Source organism: Delphinapterus leucas, chromosome 2 (assembly GCF_059928025.1).
Source record: "Delphinapterus leucas isolate spDelLeu-1000000601 "Yukka" chromosome 2, BTC_Dleu_Yukka2, whole genome shotgun sequence".
Taxonomy (NCBI): Eukaryota; Metazoa; Chordata; class Mammalia; order Artiodactyla; family Monodontidae; genus Delphinapterus; species Delphinapterus leucas.
Genome location: NC_143130.1, coordinates 106,279,642 through 106,293,445, shown reverse-complemented (window position 1 = coordinate 106,293,445; position 13,804 = coordinate 106,279,642). Strand labels below are relative to the sequence as shown.

Here is a 13,804-nt window from a genome sequence, read left to right as displayed (position 1 = left end):
GTGAAGTGTTAGAGCTGATACAGAAGAAATTACAAAGCTAGTCTATTCTCTGCCTTTATTACACTCCAGTTCTAGCCTAGAGTAAGAACAGATGCAGCTTAATTCATGTAAAAACTCAATTAAGAAAGAATACTGATGCCTGGTATTTACAGAATACCTCTGAGGAGCACTGTTAGGTTTCTTACAATCACTTCTGGTATTTTATATATAAGCTTTCTTTTCTTTTTTTTTGTTTTTTCCTAATTTGCCTAATGCTGGAATGAGATTGTATATAAGCCAGGGTTCTTATTGGTGAGTAACAGAAACTGACTCTGGCTGAATTAAGTAAAAAAGGAATAAGTTAATTAATATTGGGTTTGCCTCAGCATCTCCAATAGGGTCAAATAACTGGAGTCAAAAGCCGTTGAGGGCTTCCCTAGTGGAGCAGTGGTTGAGAGTCCACCTGCCGATGCAGGAGACACGGGTTCGTGCCCCGGTCTGGGAGGATCCCACATGCTGCGGAGCGGCTAGGCCCGTGAGCCATGGCCGCTGGGCCTGTGCGTCCGCAGCCAGTGCTCCGCAACCGGAGAGGCCACAACAGTGAGAGGCCTGCGTACCGCAAAAAAAAAAAGCTATTGAGTCAGTCTACCCAACATTTCAGGAAGAGTTAACACTGATCCTTCTTAAACTATTCCAAAACATTGCAGAGGAAGGAACATCTCAGTGCTATCTGCTTCATCACTTTGGTCTCATGATCCAGCAGATCCAAAAATGATGCTTGGAGTTTCCATGGCAAATAGGATGGAGACATGGGAAACACCAACAGGAAGATGGCAGCATACTCCACTAGTATTGGGGGCTGGGGGGAATACATGCCCTTTTCTTTAAATATCGGCTCTCCTTTTAAGAAACAGCTTCTGACTTGCTAATTGACCATGGCAAAGTCTGAATATCTAACTTAGGAAAAAACTAACTTAGTGACCATGCAGCCTGAATTTCCGTCATGAACCAAGTGTTGTCCAACTACGTACCTGCACTGTTGATCATGCCCAGCAGCAATCTATCATCAAGTGGAAATGATATATAAGAGACTGGGCTCAGGCATCCCCAGAAGATCCAGGGAAGCTGAATGAGTAAGCACCTCAGATTCCTTTGACACAAACTCTTCTTTTTTGTATACTCTCCCTTAACCGTGCCTATAACCTTCTAGGGAGTTCCTTATAATCAGTTAACTAAGGAACAAGAAAATCAAGCCTATTTTTCATATGGATTTGCACATTATTTTGGTACCACACAAAACTAGCACTATAGCCCACTGAAGGATGAAGACGAAGGACAATCCCTCCACATCATCAGGAGATACCTTTTGGTTATTCATGTTCTCTAGACTGAGGGATGGCCAGAGGTACTGATCTACAGTGATTCTTGGGCAGCTGCTAATGATTTTTCTGGTAAGAGACTTGGAAGGAACAAGATCGGAAGATTAGTGCCAAGGAAATCTAGGAAAGAGGTATCTGGATGGCCCTCTCAGAATGGGCACAGACTGTCAAGAGAATTATGCACTATGTGGATACTGGCCAAGGGAAATGGAAGCTCTTAATAATGGACAAAACAATGCACTCTATGGAGGTGTCAGCATCTTTCCCCAGCCACCCCGATGCTTGGTCAATGATCCCATGAGCAAAGTGGCCTTGCTAGCAGGAATGGAAGATATGCGTGAAGTCAAAAACATTGATTTCCCCTTACCAAGTTTGACCTAGCTAATGCTGTTGCTCAGTGACTAATCTGCCAAACACAGAGACTAATGCTGAGCCCCTGATATGGTGTCATTCCCCAGAGAGACTGCCCAGACACCTGATGACGAGTGGATTGCATTAGACATCTTCCATGATGGAGATGACTGAGACTTGTTCTCACAGGAGTAGACACATGTGCTTGCATATGGATTTGTCTTCCTTGCTCATTGTACTCTGCCAGCATCATCCTTATAAACTCACAGAATGCCTAATTTCATCAAGGGATTGCCCACAGTATTTCTTCTGAGGAAGAAACTATTCTCACTGCAAAAGATTACAGCAGTGGGCACATGCCCATGGGATTATTTATCTTACCTCATACCCCATCACCCAGAAGTGGGTGGCCTATTGAAATGTAGAATGGCTTCTTGATTCCGTTATAGCACCAGTTGGAAAACAACTCTGTAAACAGATGGGATTCTGTCTTATATGATGCAATATATGCTTTATAGCAGAGAGTATTATATGATGTTTTCTCCCCCATACCCAGAATGCATGAGTCCAGGAATCAAGGAAGTGGCTCTGGGAGTGGACGCTCTCACGATTATTACCAGTAACCTACTAGCAGTATTTTTGCTCCCAATGTTTGTAACTTTGAGCTGTATTGGTTTGCAGGTCTTACTCTCTGAAAGGAGGAAGGCTTTCACCAGGGGACACAGCAATAATTTCACTGAATTGGAAGATAAGACAGCCATGTGGCCATTTCGGCTACATATGTTTCACAGCAATGAATAGAAAAAGAGGTTACTCTACTGACTGGAGTGATTGATACCAATTACCAAGGAGGAATTAGGTAGCTGCTACACAACAGATATAAAGAGGACTATGTCCGGAACCCAGGAGATTTTCTAGGGGAGCCTCTGGGAACTTCCAAGCCTGATACTAAACGTTAATGTTAAATTACAGCAAGCAATGAAAAGACAAGATTTTTGAGTACTCAGACCCTTTGAGAATGAAGATTTGGATCACACCACTAGGGAAGTAACCTAATCCACTGAGGTTATGGCTGAGGGCAGGGAAAATATAAACTGTGTAATAAAAGAAGGAAGTCGTACATGTCAATTGCAGTATCGTGACCAAATTGGGAATCAAAGAATGTAGTAGTTTTCTATATTTTCTTTTTGCTCTTTACATGTGTGTTCCTTTTTATACATTGCCATTCTCTTCTTTCTCCTCACCATAATCATTTTATATGCAGATTGTCAGAGATTAAGTTTACATTTTAGTCTGTATATAACAGCATTTTCAGTGAAATTTCCTCTGAATTTTAGAAGTAATTAATACAGCCAGTGATCCGTAGTGACTGCTGGGATTATGGGTCTCCTCATTTGGGGGAAATGATGAGAACGTCTTCACTTGTTCAAAGGACAGCTTTAGCTTGTTAGATAGAAACATAGAGTCATTTCACCGTTGTTTGGAAGTTCAAATGTGTATGGGGGGCGTGTGTAGGAAAGATCAGTAACCAGAAAGATGGGGCATGCCACTTATCAATTTATTGCCTTTCAATTATAAATCCACCCTTCATGGATTCAGAGGGTGACTCTGGACATGGACCTTGTAAACATTTCTCCTTTGCCAGCTGGCATGATGTTAAGCTTTGTCAGTAGAGGGAACGGGAAGGACACTGTAGGAAGAAGCAGCATCTCTTCCAGGTCCTGGCATGTTTTCCACACTTCTTTTTTGATTTTGTTTTTCTTTTGTGTTGCGCGGGCCACTTACTGATGTGGCCCCTCCTGCTGCGGAGCACAGGCTCTGGACGCACAGGCCCAGCGGCCATGGCTCACGGGCTCAGCCGCTCCATGGCATGTGGGATCTTCCTGGACCGGGGCACGAACCCGCGTCCCGTGCATCGGCAGGCAGACTCTCAACCACTGCGCCGCCAGGGAAGCCCTTCCACACTTCTTGTTCCTGCAGTGCTTGGCCATCCTGTGAGACACCAGTGATGCTCACCTCCAGCAGCATTTAATGACAGCCCCCCAGGTGGTTTCTTGACAGGTTTCACAAGCACCCAAGCAAATTCAGCAGCACTCCCTTGCCAGCTTCCTATAAATTGTGTTGGAACCCTGGGAGGTGTTCTTCTGCCTGTCTACCTTGTTCTCTGGCACCTCAGCAAACTTCCCCATCCAGCAGGCTGCAGCCACACACTCCCCAATGAAGCCTGAGGCATTGGCTTGGTAGGAGAAGGGGGTACAAATTACAATGTGTTAGTTTCCTCGGAACTCTGGCTTAGTCCTAGAGATAACAGCGTCTCCCTACCTATGCTATTCTTATGTTCTTTAGAGTTCTTTTTACTCATTAGTAAATAACTCCCTGTTATTAGTTAATAATTCTTTATATTAAACTCTCCTTGTTCAAATTGCTGTGATGTTTCTCCTGATTGCACTTGATTTGGGTAGTATGGGTCCATGAAGTGCATGAGAGGAAAGGCATTAGCTGTAGAAAGATCAGCAACCACATGTCGGGAAACAGTATCCTCCTTTTCAGGAACTGGGCTTCAGTACGTGGTGATGAGCACAGGTGGGGGTGGATGCTACGGCAGAGGAGATAGAGAGGAGGGACTGCACCACTTAAGCCTGGGAGCCCCTCTGGGCCAAGAAAAGGATTTTTATGCCATTACATAGTTTTATTTCTAAAGTATTTTTCCAGGCACTAATCTATAGGATAAATACACTTACTATTTTAAAAATTAATTTAGGCATTGTAGGTAATGAGAATTTCCTTGAACAAATTTTTGAGATTAATCTATAGCTAACTGACAACTGATGGCAGCTGTATCTCAGAGATAAACTCAGTGTCAGTCTCTAGAGAGAGAATGCCCCACTGTGGCCAAATAGGGAACTGAGAAATATTTTCAGTAACTCTTAAGGGGTTTGTGCTCTGCTTCCTTTGTAAAACCAGTTACTGTGTCCCTCAGAGCACAGTAATACACCGCTGAGTCTTCCTCTTGAGCTGATAGTTTTTTCAGATGGAAGGATGCCTCACCCTTGTTGAGGTCAGCCGTGAAACCTCTGATACTCTCTCTTGAGGTGTGTCTCAGGAGTAACTGGAGCTGTTGTTTGGGGTAGTGTACATACCAGAAGAGCTCAGGACTCCCAGAAGATGAGTAGTTGCACTTCACCTGCACTGGGGACCCTTCAAAGACGGAGATGTGGTCCTCAGGCTGAGTCACTGTCTGGGCTCTTGTTCCTCCTGTAACACCAGTTCTGGATCAGGGATTGTCTTGCAGACAGAGGAGAATAGTTCGTTAAAGTGATTCTAAATCAGAAGACCAGAGAAAGATAGAATAAAAAGAGACTTTACTCACTGAGTGTGAATATCATCACAAGCACTGAGATGAGGGTGGGCTTCATGTCTGAGCTGTGAGGAAACAGGAAGCTCCTTTCTGCAGGTTTTTCCTGGAAACAGTTCAGCCACATGGACACCCTGACAGAGCAGTGAGTGAGTTTACACTGGCATGCAAAGTAGAATCTCTTCCTCAAAGGGCTGGCTGCTTTCTGGCTTTCTATCGAGTTCAAGTTGTGTAGCATCTTCCTCTAGAGGCCCTATCTGATACTGCAGATAATCTCGGGCTTCAGGAGGCCTTCTGTTCTGAAACAGAATGGTGAGGGATTTCCTCCACAGTTAGTAAGACAAAGTGTAATGCTGTACTAAGTGAAGAAGCATGTTACCAGAAAGGTCCAGATAGAGATATCGACGGAACATAATAGAAAGTCCAAACATACAAATTATTTATGGAAATTTAGTTATCAAAAAATAGGGAAAAGATGGTATATTCAGTAAAATATGTCTTCATGAATGGAGAGTCATCTAGAGATCAGCAACTAAATTTGGATGCATGCCTTAACATCAGCTATGAAATAAATTCCAAATAGAGATAATTAATATTTTAAATAAAATGAAAGCATATTTTAATCAATTTCGGATGGTCATGAATTTTCTAAACATGAGAGTCAGAAAGAATAAGGGAAAATATTGATAGATCAGCCTTCACAGAAATTTAAGCTTCTGTACAAGTATGTTAATGAAATGTGTAAACATTACCATATCAAGGTATTTTCCATTCATCATCATTGATTCTGACCTTCCTCACACCAGGAATGGCCCTTTAGAATTTTAGTTGTACAGGTTTTTTTGACCTAAGAATAAGGCAATTCTAGAAAGATGGTAGATTTAAAATGTCCCTGATCCCCTGTGCTTAGCCAAGGAGCTTCTGTGGAAGCCAGCCATGCTGTGCCAAAAGAGCTTAAGTGAGGTATCCCATTGAGGCTCATATAGAAATCTGGGGTCGGTAGCAGGGAACTCGAGGATGAAGAGCAGAAAACAATAGGTTGTAGAGAAAGCTTGGCATGTACAGATCAATGGACATGTAAGAAGGAAACTAGTTGTTTGGGGAAAGCCTTTCCTCTAGCCCCCAAATAGCTGAGAAGAAGGTAACAGGTAGGCTGAGTCCCAGCTGTCCTTAACGAAGAGGAGTACAAGGAGATTGGAGAGCACAGAGATTTCCTTCTAGGTTTTCAGCAAGGTACTGGCATTGTTGCTGGGACCAGTGCCCTACTGTCTGCTACATTGCTGATCACAGGTATAGAAATATCTAGGCTTTCCACCCTCACAACATTGCCTCCACTTAAAGTGCCCCAGTAATCAGACAAGTCAGGAAGGAGTAAAGAAAGGGAAAGGTTATTACCTCAGAGAAAAATAAGGGCTTCATCTGGAGAAAATATAGTCTGAAAAAATTATCAGAGTCAGTGACACAATTTCCCTAGCCAAAAATCAGGACACATAGTTTGACAGTGATCAAGAATTCATTTACAAGGAAGCTCTCACATAGAAAGAATATCTCACTCAATGCATTGTTTATTTATTGAATCTCTTAGAAGAAAACATAGGAAAAATACTCTTTGACATAAATCACAGCAAGATCTTTTATGACCCACCTCCTAGAGTAATGAAAATAAAAACAAAAATAAACAAATTGGACCTAATTAAACTTAAAAGCTTTTGCACAAAATCTACAGATTCGGTGCAATGCGTATCAAAATCCCAATGACATGTTTTACAATCCTAAAATTCATATGGAATCGCAAAGGACCCCAAATAGCCAAAGTAATCTTGAGCAAGTAGAACAAAGTGGGAGGCATTTCACTTCCTGATTTCAAAATATAATACAGGGCTTCCCTGGTGACGCAGTGGTTGAGAGTCCACCAGCCGATGCAGGGGACACGGGATCATGCCCCTTTCCAGGAAGATCCCACATGCTGTGGAGCGGCTGGGCCCGTGAGCCATGGCCGCTGGGCCTGTGCGTCCAGAGCCTGTGCTCCGCAATGGGAGATGCCACAACAGTGAGAGGCCCGCGTACCGCAGATTAAAAAATAATAATAATAATACAAAGCTTTTGTAATCAAAACAGTATGGTACTGGCATCAAAACAGACTTACAGGCCAAAGGAACAGAAGACTCCAAATTATTATTTGTGATTTGATTCATATTATATGCTTAAAAAAGCTGCCCTCCAAAATATTGTAAAAAGTTTACACACACAGAAGTTAAGCCTCCCTGAATTCAAAATTGCATAATTTCTAGTGCCAGAAAAATGAGTCATTCAAAATGTTGAGCCTGGAAAGCTGCCTCAAAATAAACTAACAAACAAAAATTAAGAAAAATACAAAGCCTTAAACCTCAACCTCTCTACACATACACACAAACACACACGCAAATTTAAAGATTTAAAGACAATTAACCTGAGAAAAACTAAAGAAAATATGAGATAAAATTTTATCATTTTAGAGTGTTACAGATTCTTAAGCATGAAATATAACTCAGAATCCATAAAAGAAATTTTTCAAAAATTTACTACATACTATTTTTAAAATTCTGCCTGCCAATCAAGACCATAAACAAAGTCAAAAAAGTTATATTAAACTTTTTTAAAAGACACGTATATGTGACAGTCTTATGACAACTTTCTTAACATAGAGAATGTTCTTTAAAATCTGTATTTAAATGACTATAACACAGTAGGAGATGGGAAGATATATGAATAGACAATTTATACAAAAACATATAAATGACTTTTAAATGAAATGAAGCTCCATCTCATTCATGAATTTTAAATTATTAAATTTTTTTTAAAAAGCCTAACTGATAAGCAATAGTCCAGAACCTTAGTAATACACAAGGTTTGGGGAAAATAGATATTCTGCCTAATCATGACTATTGGTGGTAAAACTTATCTAGAAGAAAATTTAGTTGAATCATATAGACTATGAGTATGCTACTTCCTTGAATAATATTTTTCTCCTTGAAGTGAATAGTTAATTATTACATTTTAAATTTTTAATTATTTTGGCTTACTTACTTATATGTGCTGTTGCTCAATTCATCAATGGCTAACTTCCAATTTTCTGCTGGGTTTGGGAAATGATCACTGCTTGTTATAGAGGCACTGGTAGAGAACATGGGTAGTCTGCTGCTTATTTATTTTCAGTCTTCCTATTTTCAGCCTTCACTCCCTGAATGCCCTCAAAACACACAAACACACACAGCACCCTCCACCCTAATTATTCAAGTGTAATTAATGCTTTTGGTTTCTAAACCCTTCCACAGGGGTACAGCACACATCCAAGTGCTTCTTGTTTCTTCTTACATTGGCCCCAAGTCTCATTGTTTATGTGACTTTACCTTGAAATTACTTTGGCCCTGGATGAGGAACTACTGATGTCAGACTCTTTTTTCAAAATCACTAATGAAGAGTTGGGCATGGGGAATATTCACTTCTTGTTCTTATTCTCTAGAAATTTGTATGAGTTTTGTATCAACCAGAGACTGAGGGACAAACCACCATAGACTGTGCCACAGAGTGGATCAAATGGAGAGACACTCAGCCTCCAGGCCCCTTGTTGCCACTCAAAGAGTTTGTGCTCAGCTGCCCTGCGGTTCCCATCACTGTGTCACTCAGAGCACAGTAGTACACAGCCGAGTCTGAATCTTGAACTGAGGCTTTCTCCAAGTGGAAGGATTTTGATTCTTTGTGGTATGTGGCTTCAAACTCCTTATTGGTTCCCTTCTCATTGTCCTTCATGGCTTTCAGAAGGACCTGTGGACCTTCTCCAGGATATTGAACATACCAGAAAGTAATGGGGTACCCAGTGGCTGAATAAGTGCAATTTATGGTCAAGGCAGCCCCTTCTGGAAGAGTCATTTGGCCATCCATCTGGGTCACTGAGTCTTCACGGGTTTGTCCTGGGGAAAAATAAAAGAGTTCTGTATCATCTTGGCCATAAAGCTCTGGGATAAAATTATGATGAAAGGTTTTGTTGACATAACAGAAGAAAGAATCCAAATTTTTAGAGGCATTTTGCTTACCAAGCACTAAGAGTATCACAGTCACTAAGCCTGGAGAAGCGTTCATCTCTAGAGTGTCTCCTGAATAATGTCCTTGACTCTTCACATGAAGAAACATTGAAGTCACAGTGAAGTGATAAACCTAAGCCTAGTTTCAGACAGGAAATGTGTTTGTGTTAGGAAACTGCACCCCCTGGTGGACAGACACTGAAATGGGATGCACGTTTCCTGGTCTCCTCAAGTCAGAAAACTGTTATCCTTGACTTCATTCATGAGGTACATGCCAGTCTTCAGGTGGTGCTTGGAAATCTGATCAAGAGCTGTCATAACTTCTCAGGTCTGTTTTGCTCTTAGGACCCTGCCTGACATGGAAGTTCTTTAACAGAGCATCCCAGGTATTTCTGCAGCTGAGAAGATATCAGTTTTCTTAAGCACTTTATATAGTACTTTATATTCTCAGGTATCCATGGTGGGCCAGCCTATAATCCACTGAATGTCAGAAAAGAATCTGAGGTTGATTACAGAGGACGTAATAAGAAGCCAAATCAGTACTGAGTGAATCTCTGTGTTTCAGCATTGTACCCCAATTTATAGAGCAACAGTGACTGACATGTATTACATGCTCACTGAATATTTGTTATACCAAACAAAAATAATGAATCAAGGGTCACTGATTGAGGAATCACTACTACTTGAAATATAATATTTTATCGGTCCCAAAATAATATCATTTATAAGAAATGCTATCTTTTTAATAAAATCTTTTCAGAGGAAAAAGCCACACTATCTTATCAATAGTCAAAGAATCCTGAATTTCAGAATCATTAAAATGTGAAAACAAAAGAAATATCATAATTGAAATGATCAAATCCTTATAGAATGGTCTGAGATCAATGTCTTATTCTCCTACTATTTTCTTGACTCCAAGATAAAAGGGTTGGCCTATGTGAATCAGACAAGTACTAATCTTATACTCTTAGTGAATTATCTCAAGGATGCTTTCTGTTACCATCCATCTGCCATATTTTATTGCCAAACTTTAATCAAATAATTTTCCTCCACTGGGTTAGGAACTCTAAAGATGTGGATTTGTTTCAAAAGCCTTGAGCATGAGTTAGGACTCTCTTTTTTCCCAGCTTTTCAAATTATTGAAGACATAGCTGATATTCATACAACAGCTGATAATAGAATCAATGTGTAAGTGATTTAAAATTACAGATTCTGGGATCCCACAACTAACTTCATGAATCATACATTCCAGGATTGAGACCCACAACTGTGTAATTTTTTTTTTCCCTTGGCCCTGCTGCACAGCTTGTAGGCTCTTAGGTCCCCACCCAGGGATTGAATCCGGGCCCTCAGCAGTGAAAGTGCGGAGTCCTAACCACTGGACTGCCAGGGAATTCCCACAAGTGTGTAATTTTTTAAAGCTCCCAGATGGTTTTGTTGCAGCCAGTCTGATGCCAGTTTATAAGGTTTCATTTGTGATCAGTGTCCTAGACCGAGATGGTCATCAAAGATCAGGGAGTAGGGCTTCCCTGGTGGCGCAGTGGTTGAGAGTCCGCCTTCCGATGCAGGGGACACGGGTTCGTGACCCGGTCCGGGAAGATCTCAGATGCCGCGGAGCGGCTGGGCCCGTGAGCCATGGCCGCTGAGCCTGTGCGTCCAGAGCCTGTGCTCCGCAACGGGAGAGGCCCCAACAGTGAGAGGCCTGCGTAACGCAAAAAAAAAAAAAAAAAAAAAAAAAAAAGGAAGGTAAGATTTTTTGAGTTAAAAATTTTTAAGACTTTTAAAATTGATTTTTATTGGAGTATAGTAGATTTACAATGTTGTGTTAGTTTCTGCTGTACAGCAGAGTGAATCAGTTTTACATGTACATATATCCACTCTTTTTTAGATTCTATTCCCATGTAACTCATTACACTCTTTTTTAGATTCTATTCCCATGTAGGTATTCAGTAGAGTTCCCTGTGCTATACAGTAGGTTCTTATTAGTTATCTATTTTATATATAGTAGTGTTATATGTCAATCCCAATCTTCCAATTTATCCCTCCTCCCCATTTCCCCCTTGGTAACCATAAGTTTCTTTTCTACATCTGTGATTCTACTTCTGTTTTGTAAATAGGTTCATTTGTACCATTTTTTTTAGATTGAACATATAAGCAACATCATATGGTATTTGTCTTTCTCTGTCTGACTTACTTCACTCAGTATGGTAATCTCTAGGTCCATCCATGTTGCTGCAAATGGCATTATTTCATTCATTTTCATGGCTGAGTAATGTTCCATTGTATATATGTACCACATCTTCTTTATCCATTCCTCCATTGGTGAACATTTAGGTTGCTTCCGTGTCCTGGCTATTGTAAATAGAGCTGCAATGAACACTGGGGTGCATATGTCTTCTTGATTTATGGTGTTCTCTGGGTATATGCCCAGAAGTGAGATTGCTGGATCATATGATAGTTTTAGTTTTTTAAGGAACCTCCATACTGTTCTCCATAGTAGCTGTATCAATTTACATTCCCACCAGCAGTATAGGAGGGTTCCCTTTTCTCCACACCCTCACCAGCATTTATTGTTTGTAGATTTTTGGATGAAAGCCATTCTGGTCAGTGTGAGGTGATACCTCATTGTAGTTTTTGTTTTGTTTTGTTTTTTGCGGTACATGGGCCCCTCACTGTTGTGGCCTCCCCCGTTGTGGAGCACAGGCTCCGGACGCACAGGCTCAGTGGCCATGGCTTACAGGCCCAGCCGCTCCACGGCATGTGGGATCTTCCCGGACCAGGGCACGAACCTGTGTCCCCTGCATCGGCAGGCGGACTCTCAACCACTGCCCCACCCGGGAAGACCCCATCATTGTAGTTTTGATCTGCATTTCCCTAATAATTAATGATGTTGAGCATCTTTTCATGTGCCTCTTGGCCATGTGTATGTCTTCTTTGGAGAAATGTCTATTGAGATCTTCCACCCATTTCTTTGACTGGGTGGTTTGGTTTTTTGACATTGAGCTGCATGAGCTGTTTGTATGTATTGGAGATTAAGCCCTTGTTTGTGCATTCATTGGCAAATATTTTCTCCCATTCTGTGGCTTGTCTTTTCATTTTGTTTATGGTTTCCTTTGCTGTGCAAAAGCTTTTAAGTTTCATTAGGTCCCACTTGTACATTTTTGGTTTTATTTTCATTACTCTAGGAGGTGGACCAAAAAAGATCTTGCTGTGATTTATGTCAGAGAGTGTTCTGCCTATGTTTTCCTCTAAGAGTTTTATATTATTTGGTCTTACATTTAGATCTTTATTTTCATGTATGGTGTTAGAGACTGTTCTAATTTCATCCTTTTACACGTAGCTGTCCGATTTTTCCAGCACTACTTAATGAAGGGACTGTAAGACATTCCTTTTAAGATTTCTACTCTACACAACTGCTTTCGAAATGCAAATAGAAGAGGCAGTTACGATACAAGATCACTTAGTAACCATCCATTACCATTCAAATTTTAAGACACTGAGAAAATGGGGTTAGAGGTAGAAGGAGGAAATTTGAGGGAAGGAGTATTTGGGATTGTGTAACACTGATTGAAAAAGAGGGCCTGGAGGTGTCCAAAATGTGCCACATGATGGCAAAAATACTTTTGAAGGAGTGGTGCAGTGAAGGGCAAGAGCAGAGAAACAAGATAATTCATACTCTGCTTCTCACAGTGTCCTTTTAAGAACCACCAATTATTGATCTTTTTGTGGATAAGACTGATGGGAGGCAGGTAAAGCTTACATTAAGGTAATTGAGCTATTCCATGCTAGAGGTGTTAATAAGATGGAATGAGGATTAGCACAAAGTTTGTGACATATCAGGCACCTTAGAAAGTAAACAAGTGTACCATTAACTCAGCTAACAAAACTAAAATAAATGAATTCATTAAACGGTGTAAAACTGCATAATATTCAAAAAGAGGAAAATCACAAAAAGATTTCACAACCTTCCTTATTCAAAACAATACCTGTAATATGATATATATTCAATAAATATTTCATGAACTAATTGAAAATCCAAAAATTCACGCATATTTTTACTAATTTTTGAATCAGATGTCTCTGAATTTCCTTAGTCAATTCTTCTAGCTCATTCTAATCACTAAATGGCAAGGATTTTATGTGGCTATTTTTTGTCTTCAATAAAAAATTTGAACCCAAATTTTCAGGGGTAAGGTTGTTTTTGATGAATGATAGCTCTAGACATGGTCTAGGCACCCAGAGAAATATGTTCTTAGAAGGAGTGTTTTCCCTCTAACCCTACACCTGTGCTGCCACAGCCCTAGCCACTTCCTGTCTGTGAAGGCAATTCCCTGCCCTGGTCCCTATAGCAGGCAGATGTATCAAGCAGAGCCCTGGGTTGTGGTATACCTGCCTCCAACACGCCTCTCACTGTGGGCTCACTCAGTGCACAGAAATACACTGCAGAGTCCTCCAGCTGTGAAGCTGAGATGGCAAGTTTGATGGATTTGTTTGCCTTCTGGAAATTCAGTGAGTAGCGACCTTCTGTTGCATTTTGCTGGTTATAAGAGTCCTGACGAATAAGGAGAATCATCGCCCCACTGCTGGGCTGCTTGTACCAGTATAGACTATAAGTGAAATCATTTGTGTCATATATGCAATCCAGGGTCACAACCTCCTTCTCCTGCACTAATATTACT

The 13,804-nt window shown here is 40.8% G+C and overlaps 1 protein-coding gene and 1 long non-coding RNA gene across 8 annotated transcripts in view; one reads left to right on the top strand and one right to left on the bottom strand.

Moving 5' to 3' along the window:
* Positions 1-13,804, top strand: part of LOC115803651 (sal-like protein 2) — a 900,219-nt gene that overhangs the window by 556,750 nt on the left and 329,665 nt on the right. The window lies entirely within an intron of this gene.
* On the bottom strand, positions 2,990-9,953 carry LOC111171377 (uncharacterized). Its single transcript, XR_016391639.1, has 3 exons — positions 9,138-9,953; positions 5,080-9,014; positions 2,990-4,994 (listed from the first exon to the last, which is right to left on the bottom strand). It is a non-coding gene; the product is annotated as an uncharacterized LOC111171377 (long non-coding RNA).